We start from the raw sequence: 21130 nt of genomic DNA, 5'->3' as shown, positions 1-21130 counted from the left end.
GGGGGGCCCTTCGGAGGGTCGCCTGGGCCCCCGCACCACCACCCGCATGGTGCGCTGCCTGCCCGGCTTGTGACTTTCGCTTCCTTTGTCGCCGCGTCAACACCCAGTCGCTTGATGGGTCCCACTCTTTTGGGTTTCCCACTCTTTTTTCCCGTTTAAGAAGACTTCAGAGAGCGCGTCCCCTCTTGTTATTCTTGTTAAAATGAAGTCAGAAGTCTCGTAGGGGCGATCGCCATCGTTTCCAGGTGGCAGAGGCTTGGAAGGGCTTTAGCCGGATTCTGCGGAAACAAATCTGTGCAGAGACACCGGAGCGTCCGCCTGCAGCTCCTCCGTGTGCTAAAAATGCAAATGTAACTCTACTGCGTTTCTAGTAGGGTTCTGTATCTTTTCCCCCAGAAACCGCTCTCTGCCTTTAGCGAAAACTTAATCCAAAAGTATGTGCTTATACTGAAAGTATAAACTGAGTTTTTGTGTATTACTTGAGTTTATACTTCCATGGCCTCGACTCCAATAACTCACTTAATACAATGTTTATTTATTTTGGGGCCTGCGTACATAAAAAACAGGTCAAGTGTGTCAGCGAATAATGGCGAAGTAGTAGATTTTTAATAGGGCGTTTGTTTTGCCATAAAAGAGAGCGTGACTTCCAAACCAATCTTGTATCCTTTCATGCTCATTTCATACAAATTAGTGGATTTTTTTTTTTAATGTATCGTCAGAGTGATTATTGGCATTCCCTTTTTGCGTGTGTTGGGCCCACAGCTCCAAATCCCAAGTGGAATTTCAAGTAATCTGCGTTGTACTGAGCAGGATAAACATCTCGGGCTGCTTTCTACTTCAAGGGGAAAATCAGAATTAAATGTGGAGAACTGTTCATAGTCGTGTATGGGCTGGGAGGTTCATAATGACCTTTGACTAAATGCAGCTGAAGCCCAGTGGAAGCTGGGGCTATCGGTCGTTTCGCAATGGAGGTTCTCGGGGTGTGGTTGTCGGTGTGCACGATTATTGCTCACGCTTCTTCACCAGGTAGTCTGCTGGTGCCTTAGCAGCCTGGGTCCGGAATAGTGAAGTTTTCTAGTTTCGTTAAAATAAGGACAGGTACCTGTAATTGTTTTTCATTAAAAATTCTTTAAAATGACACTGACTCATTTGTTTTTGTAAGCTTAATATTACTCGTTAGTTTAAATTAAACTTAAACTCTGTTTCTCTCTTTCCTGTTTTAGCTGGTGTTAAATACAAGCACATCCTCATTGGTTCCGTCTTTGCTTATAGAGTGTTTTTTAATAATAACGTATCTTTAGTTGTATGGATTCTTTACCCAAGAACGTGCAAACTTTTCTCTTAACTGAATAGAGGTGAGAAGACTGAAGAGTGAGGGTAATCATAAAGTTTTGACCAGTGCTTGTTGCCTTTTTCACGTAGAAATTCTATCCTCATGTTTGTAAGTGCTTTGAATGAACCAAATTGACCCTTCTGGGGCTTGGTTTGTGTAGTCTTGTTAGCACAAGGTGGTACTTACCCTTTTGTTGCTGACCTTAATATTTGTGCGTTTCCAAGAAAGAAAACCTTTAAAGAAAAATGCTTATGTAATTGAAACCATTTTCATCACTGTAAATCTGCATTAATTCTAAAGAAACACAGGAAACTTAGTTTATGGACGCGATTTGGGGATGGGCGGGAAAGAAACAAAACTCAGGAGGTTTGTGTTGGCTTTTGCAATGTGTGAGCACCTGTACGTGTAGGAGCTATAACAGTGGAAACTCCGTGAAGCTATTTTTACGTTTCCAAGTGCAGTGTATTCATGTGCACAACTGAGCACTGTTTTTCCCCAAACCTGTTTTTAATTTTTTTGGTTCATCGTCACAACGCTTTTATCTGACTTTCAAGATACCCTGTTGTCTGTGAAGAGGTTGAAATCAATCATTTGTATTAGGTGTTCACTTAGATACAATCAGCATTTTAAATAGTAACTGCTTTCGAGGCCCGTCAAGGCCCACAGTCTAGTGAAGACTCTGATTTGATAGAGTCAGAGATAATTTCTGGAAATGCTTCTGCATCTGTCCTCCTCCAGTTGAGGAGGCGAGACGGATGTCTCAGCCCTGCAACACCGAATCATGAAATTGAGCGTGATTAGACCAACCGGTGTACAAAGAAGGAGAAATGGTTCACTTTACGGTTTTAATAATAGTTATCTTGAAAAACATGTTGTTTCAAGAGGTATCAAATGTGCTGTTAAAATTAATTGGTGAATATTTAATATTACTAGCCTCCTTATATTTCACGTGCTAGCCAAGCATTCACGTAGTCACCAGGGTCTTATTTCATTTCCCAAAGTAAAATCGCTTAGTAGTGAAAGATTTGTGATTGGTTTCACTTGCAAATATCAGGGCTGAGGTTTTCACATTTTGGGCGGTGCTGCATTCTGTGGTTTTAACAAGCACTGTAGAACTCACGGAAGACCTGGGAGATGCGGCAGCCATCATTCGGCAGGGTCTTGCAGGCAGTGTTAGCAGAGGCGAGTGTTTCTGGCACTGGGTACCAGAACTGGGAGTGAACCATTTCAATTTTGTAACATTGAAGAAAAAAGGAGGGGGGGGAGAAAAAAGGTTGCAGTGTGCTTCTTATCTGTCAGTACTGTTGCAGCTTGCTGCTTTCTGAGATGGGTCTATACTGAGTTCGTGTAACTCATTTATCAGCCTTTTATACTTGGGCAGAGTGAGGAGACACATCCTATGTCAAAAGGACTCTTCTGGTTATGTAAATGTCTCGAAGAGGTGCAGTGTTCAGTATTTCAAGACCCCGTACGCCGTTGGGAGATCCTAGCAGGTGAATAAGCCGCCCCGCAAGAGGAGCAGTATTTGGAGGAGCCGTTTGGGCATCTGTGCTGAGGGGTCACATCCCCCCGTCGCTGTGGCTCACCTGGGGCGCTCGGGATGTTGTGTGGACTGCCTACTCTCACTTACCTTCTCAGGGACATCTACCCTTCTATGTAATCTGCTGCTCCGTAGGGGGATCTTTAACTTTTTGTGGTGGTGTATTAGGAAGGGGTGTTTGCTACTGCTTTTCACTCATTCAGAGCTTTTTTCCACCATAATTGAGAGGTGGGGAGAATGTTATCGTGAGGTCAGCAAACCTTGGCTATGCATGAGTGATGTGTCTTTACCACGGTTTTGTTCTCTTTAACGAAGGGATGTTTAACTCTAAAATAGTTCAGGATTTATCCCGTTCAGCTTGCCATAGGTATGAACGATACTGCCGTTCTTACCGCCAGCTTCCGAAGGTTGGCATCCTTGGCCTTGTACCACAAACATGTGACTTGGGATCAGAGAAGTAACTCCTTAGCGTGGAAAATAAGAAAAGGTGGGCAAGAGGAATGGCATTTATGGGAAGCCTATGAATCTGCATGGATAGTATTATATAGAATTATGAAATTTATTTAGGAAACTAATTAAAGAGGGGATTAGCTGAGTGGAACAGGATTCCACGGTAATTAATAGATGTGTTTCCACAGTAATTAATAGATGTGTTAAATATTTTGCAGCAATTATCTTGTGGATGTTGTTGGATGCCTTAAGTATTCAGTCTGCCACCGAGTGCTTTATTTTTTACGTATTTGACAGATTTGTTGTAAGTGTTGCCCGTCCACAAGCAGGCATTTCTACTGAGGGGAACAACTCAATCTCTGGTTAACCCATAAAGTAAAATATCAATTACTTGTCTGTATAAACCTGGAGGAAAGGGGGAAATGAAACAATATATTTTGCCTTTCATTGAAAACTGGCAGTTCAAGCACTAGTTTTGTTGGCTGGTGTCGGCTAGCACTGGCTGCTTCAGAGAGACTGTCCAAGTCTGGGCCAGGCGACGGAGACAACCTCTCGCTGGGAGGTGGCATCAGAACTTTCTCAGGGCGGTCTTAGCTAGAGTGACGAACTGTGAATCTCGGTGTGTGTTGGTTCTCATGTCATCGTGAAGGATCTCACATCTACTCAGAGATAATTCACAAGAAGCGGGGCCGGGGCGTGCAGGGGAGTGGAGGCATGGCTTACCAGGAAATCATTAGTTCCACATGACCTGAATTAATGCATCAGAGTAAACTGGCATCTTGACCCTGACAGATACACAGCTAATCACACCAAATAACCAGCTCAAATCTGACTTTATTTTGAGTTACATCCAAACTCCAGCATAAACAATTGGAAACAGCTTGAAACTTTTAGTTAGGCTTGAAAAATTAAGGGGGGGAGGGAATGGAGAAGAAAAGAATAACCTTCATTCTGAACTTCATGATTTTCAGGTGGCCTGTGATTCCTTAGAAGCTATGTGCTGAGATGGCTTTTAATGGAATTTATGTATTAATTCCTCTAAACCTTCATCTGTTTTGAGGACCAAGGCTCATGCCCACAGTTCTCCTGTTCCACGCACACATTTCAAGTGTGCTTTGTCTGGGTAGAATACCTTGTGAAATGAAAGTCATGGAATAGGCTTTAGTACGTGCTGTCTCACGAATTTGAAGAGGTGAGGTACTGCCTTCCTGGTGTGTTTGTACCTTTCCTTGGGATGCTTCATAAGCAGATACTCATACTAGCAGGTCAGCTGAATGTTAGGTTCGGAAACGAAAAGGATTATATTGTGTATGACATCAACAAGGTAATTCTTCAGACATCTACGAGTGCTCGTCTTACAGTTTTCATACCCTTCTATAAATCACAAAGGGAGACAGATTTTGATTAGAAGCTCGGGGAGTATTCTACTTTATAGTTGCAGTCATCTCTAATGAAAATAAACATTCAGAGGTATTGTCATTAAAGGCTTTCAGATGATACAGTAATAAGCGTTTGAACTACATAGCTAAGTAATTCATACGAGGAATGAGTCTACAGAGGTGTTTGTATCATGCTGTTTACTTACAGAAAACCAGGTTGGTAATTAATGACACTTGTTAGACTGTCTAACAATTTTACGCGAGATAGGCTTTCCTGCCTCTGGGGACACAACTGTTAATGTTGTTCCCATAAATTTCTTTTTATCATCTTTTAGGTGCAATCAACAGAGTACCGTGCAGACTAAAAATTATTCTAGCCAGCTGGTCTGGAAAGTTGAGGTCTGTTGAGGTCATCTAAGATCAAGACTGATAAATGGGTGGGTATACTTACGAGGAGAAGATACTCTGTCTGCCCTTAGGCTGTTACAGTAATTTAAAGCAGGGACGAGCAGATCTGACTAATTAGAAATCTGGAAGAGACCAGAAACCACCACAGATCTTTTTTTATGCAAGAAGCTAACTTACTATAGCTTCTTTTCTAGTTTTCCACTGTTTAAATACAACTTCTTGTATACAAATAGGTTTTTCCAGGCCCTGTACACATGACATTACTGTGACTCAACAGGAGTATTTGAACATATCTTTTAATAGCTCATGTCCTGCATAAAAGTTACTATGCTAAACTATATTTAGTGTTTCTTCAAGCCACTTGGCAATCTATAAGGCATAAGTTGGAATTGGTGTTATTGTAACATAATTATTACATTAAAGCAAGTTATGTTAAAATGACTATTATTGAATGCTTGTGTACAGTAAGGAGCTACCTACATTCAACCAATATAACGTTAACCCTACAATGCCATTCAATGTCAAAGAAATACTTCTTTAATGCTTTTCTAGTCCTCGTGTGGGGGAAAAAAAAATAGAGTATGACCCCAGTAATTGAAAATTTCTGGCTCACCCAAACATCCTTTTAAAAAAAGTTAAACGTGATAAGCATTATTTACGTGGAGTGATTGTTGTCATGAGTAAAGATATTTGAAAAAGTGGTAAACTACATTGAAATATATTCATATTTATGGGCAGGGGGAGAATCTGCTTTGTGCTTGGTCTTTTAGGTTGGCATTTGTCTACATCTGAGTACTCATGAAAAGAAAAATAAAAATCTCATTTCAGTGTTTATAACGGTTATCTTAAACATTTCCTGTTTATCTCCAAATGAAGTTCGAGGTGTCTTTAATTAGAAAATTGACTTAGATCTTTCTGGATGGGAGATTAATTCGATGACAGGTTTAAAGAGTCTGAGTAGATTGAATTAGGGAAGATCTGTTTTCCTGAACATGTGTAGACTTTTGGACTTCACGTAGCTAACTGTCAAGGACTGACTGAAATAAAATGTGTGCAAATGCTAAAGCACTCGTATACTAATAGCAAAGGGAATGCATTATCTAAACATCTGCGCGTTAGTAGTTTGGCTGTTGAACAGGCAGAGCAAGGAGGCAGTAAGCTTTATATTGACTGAAACACTGGAGTTGGCACATACAGCTGCATAAACTTTTCACTACCTCTTAGCCACTTCTGTGCTACTGTACAGGCTGTGCAGAAGCGCAAAACTTTGCAAAATGGTGTTTCCATCTGAGATGTAAGCAAGAAAAGCACTAACAGTCACCCCTTTAACACTGCCTCTCAGCCTCAGCAGTATCAACAAAGTTTCTTGGTATCTGCATATTTATCTATTTCCTGCACCCTTTGGGGAAAACTGACACAATGTAATGCGTTGTGCAGCTCGGGAATCTGATTTTTCTAACAGTACAAACTTCCAATTATAGAAAAACATGCAGCTATTATGTTTTCAGTTTGGGGCTGCTTCTTGTGGTAAGACTTGGCACTCGTCCGTGTATTTGCGACTGCCATTAACGCAGCAACAAATGGAATAGCTTGTGGATATAAATGGTGTCCAAGCTGTGGTCTAGATTCAATTTTGTAAGCATGTCTGTTAATCACGTTGATCCATGTACCCTTCAAAGTGGATTGCTAAGCCAAAGGAAAAATTACCTGAATTTACCTACGTTAAGGGCTTTGTAGTGACTTTCTTCAATTGTTCTGTCTCAGTAGTCAGCAGCTGAGCTGGTGAGGTCTGTCAGGCTGAACGCCTGCTGCCGCCAGTGAGAAGGGGTATTGCTGCACTGGAACCCCTGGTACGAAGAGGGATTTTGTCTTGTGAACAGATGGTCAGAAAACAAGGGAGTGTATTCTGGCCTCCTTTTAGGTGTTCCCTCTAAGTTTTGTGAAGGCAATTAGTTTATCAGTACCTCTTAATTCCTCAGGGACCAAGATGATCTCGTGTTGGTTTAAAGTCTAGGTCATTAAGAATCCTTAAGATTATAAACTGTTAAGAAATTACGTTGTGTTTGTAAGAAGCTTACTTCTCTGCAGAAGTTGTTCCCTGCGTGTAATGCTGTGCTCTTAGTGCATTGCAGTACGGTGTTTTCCAGAAAACCACTGTATTAAACTTTCTAGATACAACTGCAACACGGAGTAGTGCTCTTACAAGGGCAGCAATAGGTTTTAAAGCAATGAGTAAGTATTTGCTCAGCCCTCAGTTTAAAAAGCCTCGTCACTTGTGATCCGATTCCAGACCACATGAAAACCTAGGAATGCCTTGACTGGCCTGCCTCTGCCTTGCCCAGCGTCCAGTGGCCAGAAGCGGATGACGTGGGGAGGGTGCGAGGCTGAGATATCCCCTGGTATTTCCCACGCGTGTTCTCACGGCCGCCAGCTGTGTCTGTCTGAGGAGCTTCCTGAGCCAGAGGTGGCTTCTGTGTGGCTGATGTCTGCTAGCACCAGGCTTGTGGTGGTCCGTGCGCTGGCTGCGCCACCATTGCTAACGCAGAGCTCCACCTTACCAAACAGCTGAAGAATGTGTTAAAGCTGTAGTCTGCTCCCCTGCTTCTCTGGAAGTCCAAATTTTGATAGTTTCGACTGTTTGTTTTCACAAGTGAAGTCGTGTGGGAGAGAAACATGTTTCTCAGTGCCTGCAGCATGTAAGAATGAGCTCCTAGGTGCGTTACCTTATTTTCCTGAGCAGTGGGTGCTTCGAGGGCAGGTGAAGCTTCAGGTATTTTGCTTCCCCTTAACAGATGCAGAAAATGCCTTTCAAACCTATACAGAAATTTCTGGTATTCGGTGGTGAAGAATGATTTGTTTTGGTTGTGCTAAATTTTGTTGACTTGAAGATACCTTAATAAAACGCTGTGTTCTGGTAGAGAGCTAGCTAAAGCCTGTTGGTTAGAAGAAAAAAGGTATTATATAACTTTGTGGCAGACTTGTGTGTCAACTGCTGAGTGGGCAGGGTGTAAAATACTTGAGATTTTTGTTGCAGAAAAAGAAATTAAAAGACTCCAGACTCAGGGATTTGGGAAATATTAATTGCCTTCTTGCGTGCGTGTCCTCATCTCCTTTGGCTCTGTTCATCATGCTGCTGCTTGATGAAACAGATCAGAGGACTGATAAAATACTCGCAATAGACAGACGGATGCCGTAGGATCTGTGGTAGCTGGATCGTCTTGGGCTTCCTGTTTGCCGGGGGGTCAGGACTGCGCAGCAGGGGTGAAGGGAGCGTCTGCCTCAGCAAAGCACAGTCTTGTGTTGCCTTAAAATGATGAACAAAATGTCATTTTTCTGTGCAGAGATGGTTTCTCGGGTGGTTTCACAAGGTTTTGAAGGGTCTAGGATACCAAACCTGGCGTGCTGTGCTTGTGTCACGGCCCGTAACCGGAGCCTGAGTCGCCATCCCCGGCCGGACCTGTGCGGCTGCCTGGGTGAAGCACCACAGGGAAGCAGAGGAGGCTAAAAGAGCAGGAGAGGATATATCGAACAGGGGTGTTAGGTGCATCCAAGGTGGAAGCTTTGGTATCTGACATAACAGCAGAGTAGTGAAGGTAAAAATATACTTGAATCTGCTATAGTGACAGCTGTTCAGCTAAACTGTTGGCTGTGCACCTGCACTCTGGAGGTGGAGTCCAACTCTTCTGATATTTATTCATATAAACAAAATAATCTTGTTATTGCCCTCTTTGTGGATGAAGCTGTGATTTCTTGATTCTAGCTTGATCTGATGGTGCTTCTTTAGAGCAAATAATATCAGGTTATGCCCAGAGTCAAAATCCTAAAATAGTAATGATTTAACCTGCTAAAAGAGCTAGAAGTGATCTAACAAGCTGTTTCAACCTGATGCTGTAATGTAATACACTTGGGATTTATGAAAGCAAATGTATTTCTTAGATACTTGCATGGTATTTTTAGGTTCGTTAGTGATAATGGATCAGATACTGTGGTAATGTAACCAGAACTGCTCGAGAGGTATTAGCAAATGATGAAATGCCAAATCCATATGATCTTTTTAGGATGTGGTTAAATGAAAAGTGTCTTAGTGTGCTAGAAATGTTTTCTGATATTATGCACAGCTTCCAGAAAGGTTTCATGACTTCTGAAAAGTAGCTCTATTTTTTTGGTGCTTTAGGAGAACCTCCAGCCCACTGTGCTCGGTCCAATGCAAGGCGGCAATTAGCTGTTGCCCGTTTGCCATGGCACGGCTCTGATCTGAAACCTATGGGAGTTTAATAATGCAAATTACTCTGGGTAAGGTATGGATGATCTCCGGTAATTCAGAACCAAGTAGCTTCACAGCAGTCAATGGTGACGTATCAAGTGATTTTAACAGACAACTGTGCTTTTGATTACCTCATTTTTTTCAGGGCTGCTTGATTGTTATAGGTACTGGCCTTGAAAGCAAGGCTAAATTTGATCCTCATTGACACTGTCGTGCTTAAAGCAGCACTTGATGTCTAGACAAGAAAAAAATAGGGAACTTTCGAGTATCCTTTTTATCTGCAACATTGCTTTGTTGACTGAATTAGAACACTTTGGTTAAAATTTATCCCTTAGGAACCAAATAGCCTTAAAGGTTTGAGTTTGTAATGGCTATTCCGTTGCTGATAAAAGCATGTCAGCATAGTCGTGCATCTTATGCTTGGACAATCCTGCTGTCTCAACAGGAAACGAGCTTTCATAAATACACGCCAGCTGGGTGAGGTCACAAGTTCTTCTCCTAAGTGAGGTGGAGCCTTTTTTTCCTTGACACAGATTGTTTTCTTGTGAAGTTAATTGCATTGCAAAATGACAGGCACATCCTGGAGTGACTGCAGCAGAGTGAATCAAAGAGCCAGGGGATCTGCAAAAAATGAGTATGCAAAGTATCCAAATCAGTTTCGGCTGAGAAGGATCGATAAAGGAGGAGTTTCTTCCTTCTGTCTTACAAGTTATCCCGTGCCAGAAATTGCTGGACTGAGATTTTTGTATAAATATATTTGTTGGCTATATTGCATATTTCTCAAGATCCAATGACACTTCCAGAGTGAAAATTAGTAAAAGGAAAACTGGTAACTTGTACAGCTGAGCGTTGCACAGAAAAGGGAGGTCATTGCTGAGAGCTGTTAATGCTGTTGGAGCACGCCACTTGTGGCATGCACATGCACACACGTCCTTGGTGACAGAGGTAAGGCTACAAAAAACTGCTTTAGCCAGGAACAGGAAAATGAAGTTATAAGGTTGGCCCTTTTTCAGAAGATAAATTGCCTTGTATGCAGACTGGAGGGTTATGGCTGTGATACGGCTTTGAAAAGTACAGCAGTTTATTCAAATGCCAACTTTTTTTGGCATCTATGAACTAATTATCAAGCAATCGATAGGAAATGTTAATCCACCTGATTAAAAGTTCTGTTTTCTGTAGAAAATGAAGGGAAGATGGAAAGCTAACATTTTCATACAGAAAAATAAATGTATGAGCTAAACTCTTGCAGCTTCTATTTCAGTCTAACGTTTAACTGGTTTGTCTTGCTGTAAGCCGATTTAATACGCAGATTAAGTGTTCTGATCTGATTTTTTTTTGTAGGAATGGAACAGTAGGATAAAGTAATCCTGGTTTCGTAACAGTAGGTCCAAGTGTGTGTTGAAGTGCAGTACAGGCTAATAAGCCTTGATAAGACCATTAGTCCGAGGCTCATATTTCCTTCTCAGAAATCTAGTGATAGAGTTAACTTTCGGTTTCATGCTAGAACAGCAAAAAGCATTGTGTGCAACACATGGCAGGGCAGTAATGGCATAGTTCTGCGTGTTACACACATTAATATGGTCTTGTATACACTGTATCTAAGCAACATAAAAACAGACATCTATATCCAGTGCCGCAAAACCCAGTAATGGGATGAGTCGTCTCGGTTGCGGGCTAATTGTCAGACTCAGCTCAGAAACTCGCTTTCCTGTTGGCGAAACATAATAAAGGGTTCAGCCATTAATTGTTAATCACGGCTACTGATCAGAAAATCAGTGCAAAGGCTTCACTGTGAAATAGTAGGCATAAAGAATAATCCCTGTTTTGTCACTAGCCTGTTAGTCAATTTTATATAGCCTCAGGTCCCTGAATTCCCTTATACTTTTTTACTGTTACTTCAAAGCTTTCAACTCCTTTTTGCATTTAGTTTCTATTCCTACTTCATTGTTCTGCCTTTTCTGTGTTTCCTTGTTTTGCTTTTTGTGTTGATTCAGTTTGGTTCCTTTTCAGAGGCTTTCTCTTGCCAGTTTTGTGAATCCCTGAACTTAAAATAGACCTGTCTGGACAGTACATTAATTTAAGAACAGTGTTACCTTTGGTGAAATGTTCATTTTTGGATTGGAGTTTTTTGACACTCGTGCAAGATAATAAGCCGAAATGTCCTGCCAAAGTGCAAAAAAGCAAAGAAATATGCAAAAAACGCCCAGGGTTTTTTTTTAGCAGTTCAGTGTATTTTGCTCATTCCTGTATTGCATATTTTTCCTGTTCAAACATGTCTGCACTGTAAAAGGTTTGTCTTTGCAAAAGGTAGTACTGCTTCTTAGAGTCTTTTCCAATGATTGACAATGTAGGACTTCTGGTAAAAGAAATCATAAAATTTAAAAATGTCTTGAGTTAGTGGGCAGTCCACCTGCTTTGTGGCTAGAATGGAAAGTAGTGTCTTGTTTGAAAGTTCAGGATATATTTGAGGGGGTTTGGAGGGTGGTTTTTTTTTCCTTCTTTCCTGAAATGTGAAGGAGTTCTCATGTCAGCAGGTGGTTTGGCAAGGGGACTGGTCCTTGCCTAAAACTAAAAGCTGCCAAACCCACATGTAGGAAATTCATGAGCCGTCCTCTTATCCAGAACCATCAGCTGCTGCCTTAACTCTGTGGTCAGGGGGTACAACCGCATCATGCTTTGCAGCAGTGCCCTGTCTGCCAAGCGCTGATTCCCTAGCTGCCTTTCTGTTTATTCCCACCCCTCCTTTGTGCTTGCACGTGTGGTCTTGGCGGTGAAGTTAATCTGACTGAAAAATGGGGATTTTCTTCCAACCAGGTTGGTTTGCAGCCAGGTCAGTCCTTTGAGCTGTTGACTAGTGGAGATGCTTGTGCCGGGCAAAGGGAGATGCGAGCAGCCGGGGATGGTAGGAGGGAGGATGCAACAACTTTTTTCAGCAGCTCTGCCAGCTGATGTCACCTCAGTGTTAACGGAATGTTGGCCCCGGGGTGCAGTTTCATGATCAGCTTAAGCTGATCTTAAGTAGCTGCTGTTGCTAAAAGGGACAGACTTCCCCTCTCCCTGCCCAGCCTGCACTGGTGCCAGCTCCCCTGCCCGGGGACGGGGAGTGGTGCAGCCATGGGGTTGCCTGGGGAGGGGGCCGAGACAACTGGAAACCAGTAATTTCTTTTATTGGACGTCATTCCAGTCCGAGCTGCCTGTGACTGCTACTGATGCAGGGGAGGGATGCAAGGACCAGGGATCTGTACCTGAAGTTCGGGGAAGGGGGACTGCCTCGGGCAGGACTCTTGAAAGGAGAAAGGTTGTAGGGAAGCACGTGAGGGAGGAATCCAATGTTTGCTCCTTGTCGTGGGTTTGATTTGATGGTGACTCCAGCTGGCACAAATTCAGGCTGCTGTGGAGGGACAGGGTGAGCAGCTCTGGAGAGCCGGCCTGGGGAAGGGAGGTGGCTGCAGGCCGATTTTATTGCTGTGGTTTGGCCAGGTTAATTTTCAACTAGACCTAGTTCTCTGGAGTGACTCTGGTTGTGAGTGCTGCTAGAGCACAAAGGTGGCAGGGGGAATTCCCATTTTGGCAGCAGCAACGTTTATGTTGGCATACAGGGACTGTAAAATTGCACCTTAGATTAAGGAATAACAAATTCAATTATTATTTAGGTTGCTTTCTGCTCTACTGCTCTACTGTCTCTCATATCAACATATAACACACCTGTTAGTGCCCAGCTAACTTTAGATAAAATTACTCTACATAAGTAGAAGAAAAGGTTGTTGCTTGCTTGGAGGAGGGAAGGGCCTTGTGTGAAAATAAACTTTTTAATGTAAATAAATACTGGGCAGTTAAATATTAAAAACAGTTCTTTACCAAGATATTGTGTAAGAGTGTTTGTACACCTTTTTTCATAAATTATATTAACTGACATGTTTGGAAAGTTCAAGTTCTGTAGTAACATTAAGTAGAGTGCACTTAGCATGAGAAATGTATATTGTAATACTTAAAGGGGAGAAAGCAAGGCATAGAAAATACATTATGATTTGATAGGTTTAGAAAGTTTCTTGTGTAGCTTAGCTTTGTCTCAGATTACTTGGTTTTTTTTTTTTAATCACTGATTTGTGACAGCTTGACATAGCAGTTCTTTGGAAAAAACATGACCGCTGGTAGATTTCACCCTGACTGGATTTAAGCATTTAGAATTTTAATCCCCTACAGCAGTGCTTTGCATTTCCTTCTGAAGGTATTAATACTTTCACAAATCAAAAGCACTTTTTTAAAAGAAGCCACATTTTGTTATATTGGCCTAACATACGCTGTGAGTGGAGGTTTGGTTTTTTTGAAAGTTAAAAAGAACACAGGGAGAGCTTTACTAGCTAAAACTGTTCATCGTATGAAATAGTAGGTTAGCAGTAAGTATTTGATTTGCTGGGACAGTAGTCAGCTGGAAGGACTTAATTGTAAATTTTTATTTGTATCCAGAAGTTTAAAAGCTATCAGACTTGTCAAAGACTCTTCACTGAAACATTGCTTCCTCCATCAAACAAAATTGCCTTAAATCTGGTTTTGCATTTAAACCACAATTGTATTTTACTATCTAGAAAGTTCAATTTACATTCATCTCTAATTTGTAGTGCATGTGGCTCAAAATTATCTACCTGGATTTGTTACATAGACTTAACTGTTTGAACAGTATTTTCTTCTCAAACTGCACCATATTTGGTTTAATTCTCAATATTTGATACTACAAACATGTATATTTTACAAGGAGGGGGTTGGAGTTCTGAAGGGCAGTGCAGGGCCTCGCTGCAGTGACTGTACCTCCGAGAGTGGCCCTAAAATAGGATTTGGCTTGAGCCGCGGTTGTTCTAAATAGCTAAATTTACTGCGTCGCTTGGGAGAGGAGCCTTGGATCCATTTCACTTACGAAGGAATTTCAGATCCCCTAATGCGAACAGTCTGTCATGGGTTTCCCTGCAACTGCAAAGGAACAGTCTGCTTTCTTTCCAAGATGATTATCTTTCTAAAGCCTGGTCTGCCTTTAATTAGAGCGGGCAGGCTTCATTCTTCAACATCGGATGGCTGCGATTATAGAAGAGATCAAAGTTGCAGCTTTTAGATTGAGTGACCAAGCGAAGTTTGATGGAGGAACTCAATGGAGAAAGGAAGACAAAGGAGCAGAAATCTTCATCCGTTTATTGAAGGCTGAACTGTAGTTTTGCAGTCCTGGGGTTCTGAAGATAAAGATCTCGATTAATGAAATATTTTGGTGCCTTGGAGGTGATGCACCGTTTTTTAAAAGCACTTCCTGCATGGGTCAAAATTCATGACCTGAGCATCACTTTAGTTTGAAAACTAGTTCTGCGCCAAGGGCCTTCCATAGGAAGTGAGCTGGTGGGTTATCTCCTCCGACACAGCAGCCTTTGGTGTGATTTCTGCCACTGCCACTAAAGCATCCGTGGTCACCAGATCTACGATGAAAGCAATTTTAATACTTGTGCAGAAGTTTACATTGTTAATTTGAGTGAAAAAACAGGGATAGTAGGCAAACTTGAAGTCTTACTGGTGACTGGTTGTAAGTAGTGTTCACTAAATACTAAGTAGATATTGAAAATGGTGACTATCACCTGACAGTCGTTCTGACATGATTTTAAAATGTTCAAAAATAACTCTCAGCATATTGATACTTACCTTGGGTCATGCTAGGTTTTTTTTTTTAATTCAACCGCACTGAGGATCCCAGTTCGTCACTTTACTTTCAGTGTGAGTGCTGGGGGTTTTTATGGTGCAGAGTCGAAACGGGATTAATCTGGGGCTTGTGTGACATAATGAACTTGGTTTCTGTGGTGAGAAATGTACTTGGCCAAACATGTTTCTGCTCTGGCTTGTCTTCAAAATGCTGTGCAGGTGAAACCAAACTCCTACAGTATATCCACAAAGCCGAGTATTGCCACAGGCTGCCAAAGGAAGCAAAATAAATCCTTCGTAATAAAGTGGTTTTGAAAAGTGACCTTTAATATATGCATTTATGAAGGCCACAATTGTAGGATTTTTGCTTTCCAATTGCACAGAAAGATCCTTTAATGTGTTAAAGATCTCTGCTTCTGAAAAGCATATAGAAATGCAGAATCTGGGTAGAATATGGGGAATGAGAAATGTGTATGTTACAACCTGTATTTTAAATTCTAGTTCAGGTAAGGAGCCTTTGTGTGAGCCTGGCTGCCCGGGAGGAGGAAGGAGCAGGGAAAACCTTGTCAGGTTCTTCTGAGCTGGAAAACAAGAGGTTCCCTGCATCACCTTGATTTCTTGAAGTCAAAACCAAGTAAAAATTAAGGAAGATACTGCCATAAACAATGATGTACTTCACATTTGGATTCTGACTGCAGCAATCACTTTAAGTGTACGGTAAATGGCACTCGGGAGTCACTTCTCCTGCATCCTTATTGAAAAGGCATCATTGAGTTTGTCTCTGGTCTTGTACAGCTGTTTCAGCTCTTTCCCCTGATTGAAATTTTCATTTAGTTTTAAAATGATTTGATGTGTTTACTAATTAGGTTCCATATACTTAGATTATAAAATATAGGGTTCACCCAGCTTAAAAGGGAAGCCTCTTGCTGGAATTTAGCACAGGGTCGAATGGGTGAAAGTCAGCTGGTGTAATCCTTTAAGTCATGTTTTCTATGAAGTCTGTCTTAGTGGATGTTAAAAAAGCAAACCTTTTAGAAGGGAAACTGTCATCTAATTCTGGATTCCTTGTTTTGGAACAGAGCTGCTGATTCTTTCATTTTTCCTGGCAGCAAATCCTGCCTATTGTATGTGGAAAGCAGGCAGAATGTGCTGCCAGCCCAGCGCCCGGCAAAGGTGCTCTGAAGTGTTAACTCGCCAGCAAAGCTAATCTGGTTACTCTTGGTAACAAACAAATGCTTTGTTTAAGGAAAATCAAACAGCAGGGAGGGCTAGCTTTAATTTTGTCTCATGTTGCGGGTGGATGTCTCCTTGCTTCTGCTGAAATCTTTCCAGAGTTCAGGAACGCGGACTTGTTGTTTCGTCATGAAGCAAACTGCCCTCCCGTGGCATCACCTACCGCCAGCTCCACCTCCCATCCGCAGTGCGTGAGTCAAGGTTTCTGTTTCCACTTTGACATTTGAACTGAGTCACTTGTACTGTTGTGAATGTCCAAGTTTTTATGGCTCTTCGTGTCAGGTTTGCTCATGTTCCTTCCTTGTTACCCTTTCAGGGGTGTAAATTTCTACTGGCTTTGTGGCTTTGACCTGCTTTGGAGATCAGCCCCTGGGTCAGGACTGATGCCCTGGTGGTGGACAGGACCCTGCTGTGAAGCCAGTGTGATCTCAAATATTGTTTAGATGAAGCTGCTTTTTTTTTTTTTTAAATCTCCAGTGCTGGTTTAACAGAGAGCCTCTCGATTTTATACATGGCAATGTAAATTCTTTCCCCATGGAAGATAAACACTTTTATCTCAGGAATTCTCATCTGCTGTTTCCAGATGTACAGAGAAGACTTCTGGCCTGGAAGTGTGAAGGAACTGTAAAATGAAAAAGTGAGTGGGCCAGTTTTAAACCTGTGGGGTAGAGAGCTGTTCTGCCCACCCTGCTCACAGCTGAGCCAGGCAGTAAGCTGCAGCAGAGCCCTGCACGCTGTGCTGTGTTTCAGGCTGTGCTGAAGGGCCTTTCTGGAAAGAAGGAAAGAAATAAAATGAATGATACTATAAAACACTTAGAGAGGAGGCCAATTGGGGGCACATGCAATACGTTTTTAAAATGTCACAGCAAGATAAGGTATTGTAATTAACGTGTTTAGAATAAAAAATACAGTCTTTCCACTCCCAAACCTCTTGGTTTTTTGCTTGGCGTGAGTTAAGGCAATTACTTCTGGCCATGCCATCCCCAAACAGAAAATGGCACCAGCATTTATGTGGCATGACATATTTCATGTTAAGTACACTATGTGCTGGCTTAAAAAGAAAACAAAAATTCTTTGTTTTTTGGCAAAATTTTGGCAAATTGATTTAGAAGAATCAATTTGGCAACAAAAAATTTGTTGAAAATTAGTTTCTCAGTGTTGCGGTATCAGAAAGTGAAAAGCCAGCTCTGCTCAGGTTTTTTGGCTGTCTTTGAAGAATCTGACATTCACCAACTGAGCCATACTCGGCCTAACCTGCTCTTTGCTACCTGTTCCCACCCCAGAGCTGTGTCAGCAAGGTTATTTGTCTGAAGGGTGAATTTGGGGAGCTGATTTGGCTGAAAAGTAGCTGTTTCTGTCAGATTATTTTCGGTCAGCTTGGCTGCCCGAGCTGGCTTAGAGCCCGGCTGAACGAATTGTTGTATCAGCGCAGGAGAGGGAAAGTGAAGAAACGAAGAGCTGCTTTTGCAGCTGCTGCCACCGACAGCAGCTCACGGAGCTCTGCACAGTGGGCAGGATGTTGGGCTAACTCAGCGTGAAAAGCAGTTTGAAAGTACTGTTTTTACAGAGTTCAGTAGTTTTATCCTCTCTGTTTGTTAAGGGGGTGATTATAGCTGTAACAAATGATTGTTCGGTTTTGTTTTTAAAATCAGTCTTGTAAAATGCACTGCTGAATTTTAATTGAAAAACTTCGTACTAATTGATTCATGTAAAGGTTCTGGCATCACAGGTACCCAGCCTAGGTTTGTAGCAGAAAAACCTCACCTTCAGTTCTCAGAAACTTTCCTTTCCCCGGGGGACCAGCTCCGTTCCTGCTGCTAGTCTAGCAGCTATTTTATATTAGGCAGCTGAACAGACTGCGCGCCGCTGCTGCGGTAGGGTGTGATGCCGAGCCCTGTGCGCCGAGTGCGGCGTCCCCCAGGCTGCTGCTCGTGCTGTGCTCTTTCCCGTCTCGCACAAACACCACCTCTGTCGCCGGAGGTGTCGGGAGGCTCCGGGCTGGGCAGGTCCCTGTTTCCCTGCCACGTGCCGGCGGATCCCGCCGTTCGGAAGCACGGGGATGGCTCCTGCACAAACAGCTCAGTCACAAACCGGCATGTTTGGGGCCCCCGGCACGCGGGAGGGGCTCGGACGGCAGGGCGTGCTTTCCCCATTAGTAATGGCTTGGAGGGACCTTGTTTTGCAACTGAGAATTAACTGTTGGGACCGTATTGAGTTTAGCTGCTGGGAATGTAAACAGCCATAGCTGCTGTAGTCTGGGCTTCATAGTCTCAGTTTGGGATGGGCTGTGTTCATGGTATCTCGTGGGGGAGGCTTACAGTGTAGGGTCTCCAGGCTGGAGGCCAGCTACCAGCACTGCTGGGCTTGATAGAGCCCTTGGGAACGCTCTCTGCAACTAAATGTTCCAATTCTTAATTGGTTCTTGATTCCAGAAGGATTTCTTCATCATTTCATGCTACTGACTAGATAAGATACAAGTAAGACCTAACAAGGGATAAGAACAGAACTTTTAAGTACCAGTGAAAAAGAGATTCTCTTATTTTCTATAAATTTGCTAATTCTCTTAGTCGGCAGAAGGAATTGGCATCCCACGAAGCTGCAGTTAGATGTAAACTTTAAGCTAGTAGTACCTGTTATTCAGAGGGAGACAGAAGTACCTTTGGTGCTTTGCTTTTTCCCTGCTCAGTGAGGAGATAGGCTGTGCTGCTATCACAAGGTTGCCTTTTCTGTTTCATGGTTGTGGTCAGTGAAAAACAATATTATTTAGTGGCTCTTTCTTGGCTTCCTTATTAAAGGTGGAATGTGGGCCTGCAGGAAGGGTGAGGTCTTCCCTTTTGCATTTCCGAACGTGACATCATCATCAGTGGCTTTTTAAAATCGGTGCTGGCCTGGGGATGCTGTCCTGCTGCCACCGATGACTGGGGAAAACATCCCCGACTTCAGAGGAGGAGATCTGGATTTTCAAGTTTTGACTTTAAATCCTTGATAAACCAGTTAGGTGTACAAAAAACGTTTAAGATAAATATATGAAAATTGTTTTGCACTTCATATAATGATATATAGTCTGCCGGTAACCATATTTTAAATGGAAGCAAACTTCTGCTAGCACGTTACTGAGCTGTCTTTGCTTTTCACTCAAATATAATTTCCTAGGAAAAAGGAGGGGAAGGAGAAATTATACTTTTGATAAATCTAAAGTTATATGGAAGTTCTATACTATTTGATGGTTTTAAATTAATGTTATGGCTAAAGCCGTTCAAAAGCATCCAGTAACTTCATAGTAGTATAATGAAAGGTTCTGTTGAACACAAAAATGAAGAAGTATTAGAAAGAACATTGTTTCCTCTAAAAATAATTCCTATAAAATACATTTCGTGATTCCCAATAGGTAAGAGTGAATTTACAAAATCTTCTAGTAATAGAAGATTTCTAGTAATAGAAGATAATAGACTAGATATAAGGAAGAAATTTTTTACACTGAGGGTGGTGAGACACTGGCCCAGGTTGCCCAGAGAGGTGGTGGATGCCCCATCCCTGGAAACATTCCAGGTCAGGTTGGACGGGGCTCTGAGCAACCTGCTCTAGTTGAAGATGTCCCTGCCCAGGGCAGGGGGGTTGGACTAGATGACCTTTAGAGGTCCCTTCCCACCCAAACTATTCTATGATTCTAATTTCATTATTGCTGCATGGGTGGGAAAAAATCTGTGAACTCTCAGTCAATCACTATTCTTGTGATTATCAGCAGTTCAGTGGTTTTAATGGTGTGTACATATCCAGTTATAAGTACTCTAAATGTTCTTAAAGTTGTTTTGAATTATGCCACTTGAGGTGGCTGTTTTATTTCCTAAAACTGCCGGTTAGGTTAAGGTTATGTGTTCTCTTCTGGTATGTCAGATCTCCACTTCTGTGGTGTCTGTTTCGTATCACGTTGATATGTGTGTCAGCCTCCAGGGTGAATGAACTGCTGAAACGCCTTCGTCTAATCTAACTTTCTCTTACTCTGAGCCAAATTAAGGAGGAGAGAGAGACACAGGGGGAGGCAGTGCAAGCTCCAGTTGCATAATGTAGATGTAGAAACCAGTTGCATTTTCTCTTAAACAGATTTCTAGGCAAAAGAAGGAAACTGAGACTGGGATATATGTGAAGGCTAGCAGGCCAGCTGCTGGAGCTCTAGTAAACTGCCGTGCTAATTTTTTGTTAAATGCTGATTGCTTTAACTAGAAAATCTTAACAGGGTTGGAAATGCAAGTAGCTATTCTTAACTATCAAAATTAAATCATTTCCTGTAGGCTGTTTTATTTATAAACAGCTGCATCTGTTGTTGAAAGAAGTCTGTGTTTTTGCAGAAGACACCTTGAACTGTATTGTTTAGCGAGCTTATGGCAGGTAAATGCAGTCTGCTCAGCCTGCCTCCTTCTCAGGGCTGCACTCCTTCATCTTCAGTCTGTCGATCCTGGCGTACAGTGTGCCGCCTCGATCAGGATGGGATTTTACCCGACAGGTATTTGAATTGGTGCCTTTTCATATGCATTGCTTAGGCTGACTTGGTATTTAAGGTGTTAAGATGCGTCTAGGTGAGGTACAAAGCTAAAGCGGTATGCAATTTGGTAGCATCGTATACACTCTGTGCCATACACTCTTTCTTAAACGTGGGTAAAATTTAACTTCGTGAAAGGCGTCCATTCACCTGTGGAAAACAGGACTGAGAAGAAAATGGTGTTTGAAACCAAAGGCCATGTTAGCCGTGGTAAATACAGCCCCTTCATCGGCCCTTCCTCATGAAAGGCATGTACAGTATCAAATTCAGTTTTAGAAATAGAGATGGCTCATCTCTTACACAGTCTGTTAAA

Source organism: Aptenodytes forsteri, unplaced genomic scaffold, assembly GCF_000699145.1.
Source record: "Aptenodytes forsteri isolate BGI_AS27 unplaced genomic scaffold, ASM69914v1 Scaffold55, whole genome shotgun sequence".
NCBI lineage: Eukaryota > Metazoa > Chordata > Aves > Sphenisciformes > Spheniscidae > Aptenodytes > Aptenodytes forsteri.
The sequence above is the reverse complement of the archived record's forward strand: the minus strand, read 5'-3'. Positions refer to the sequence as shown.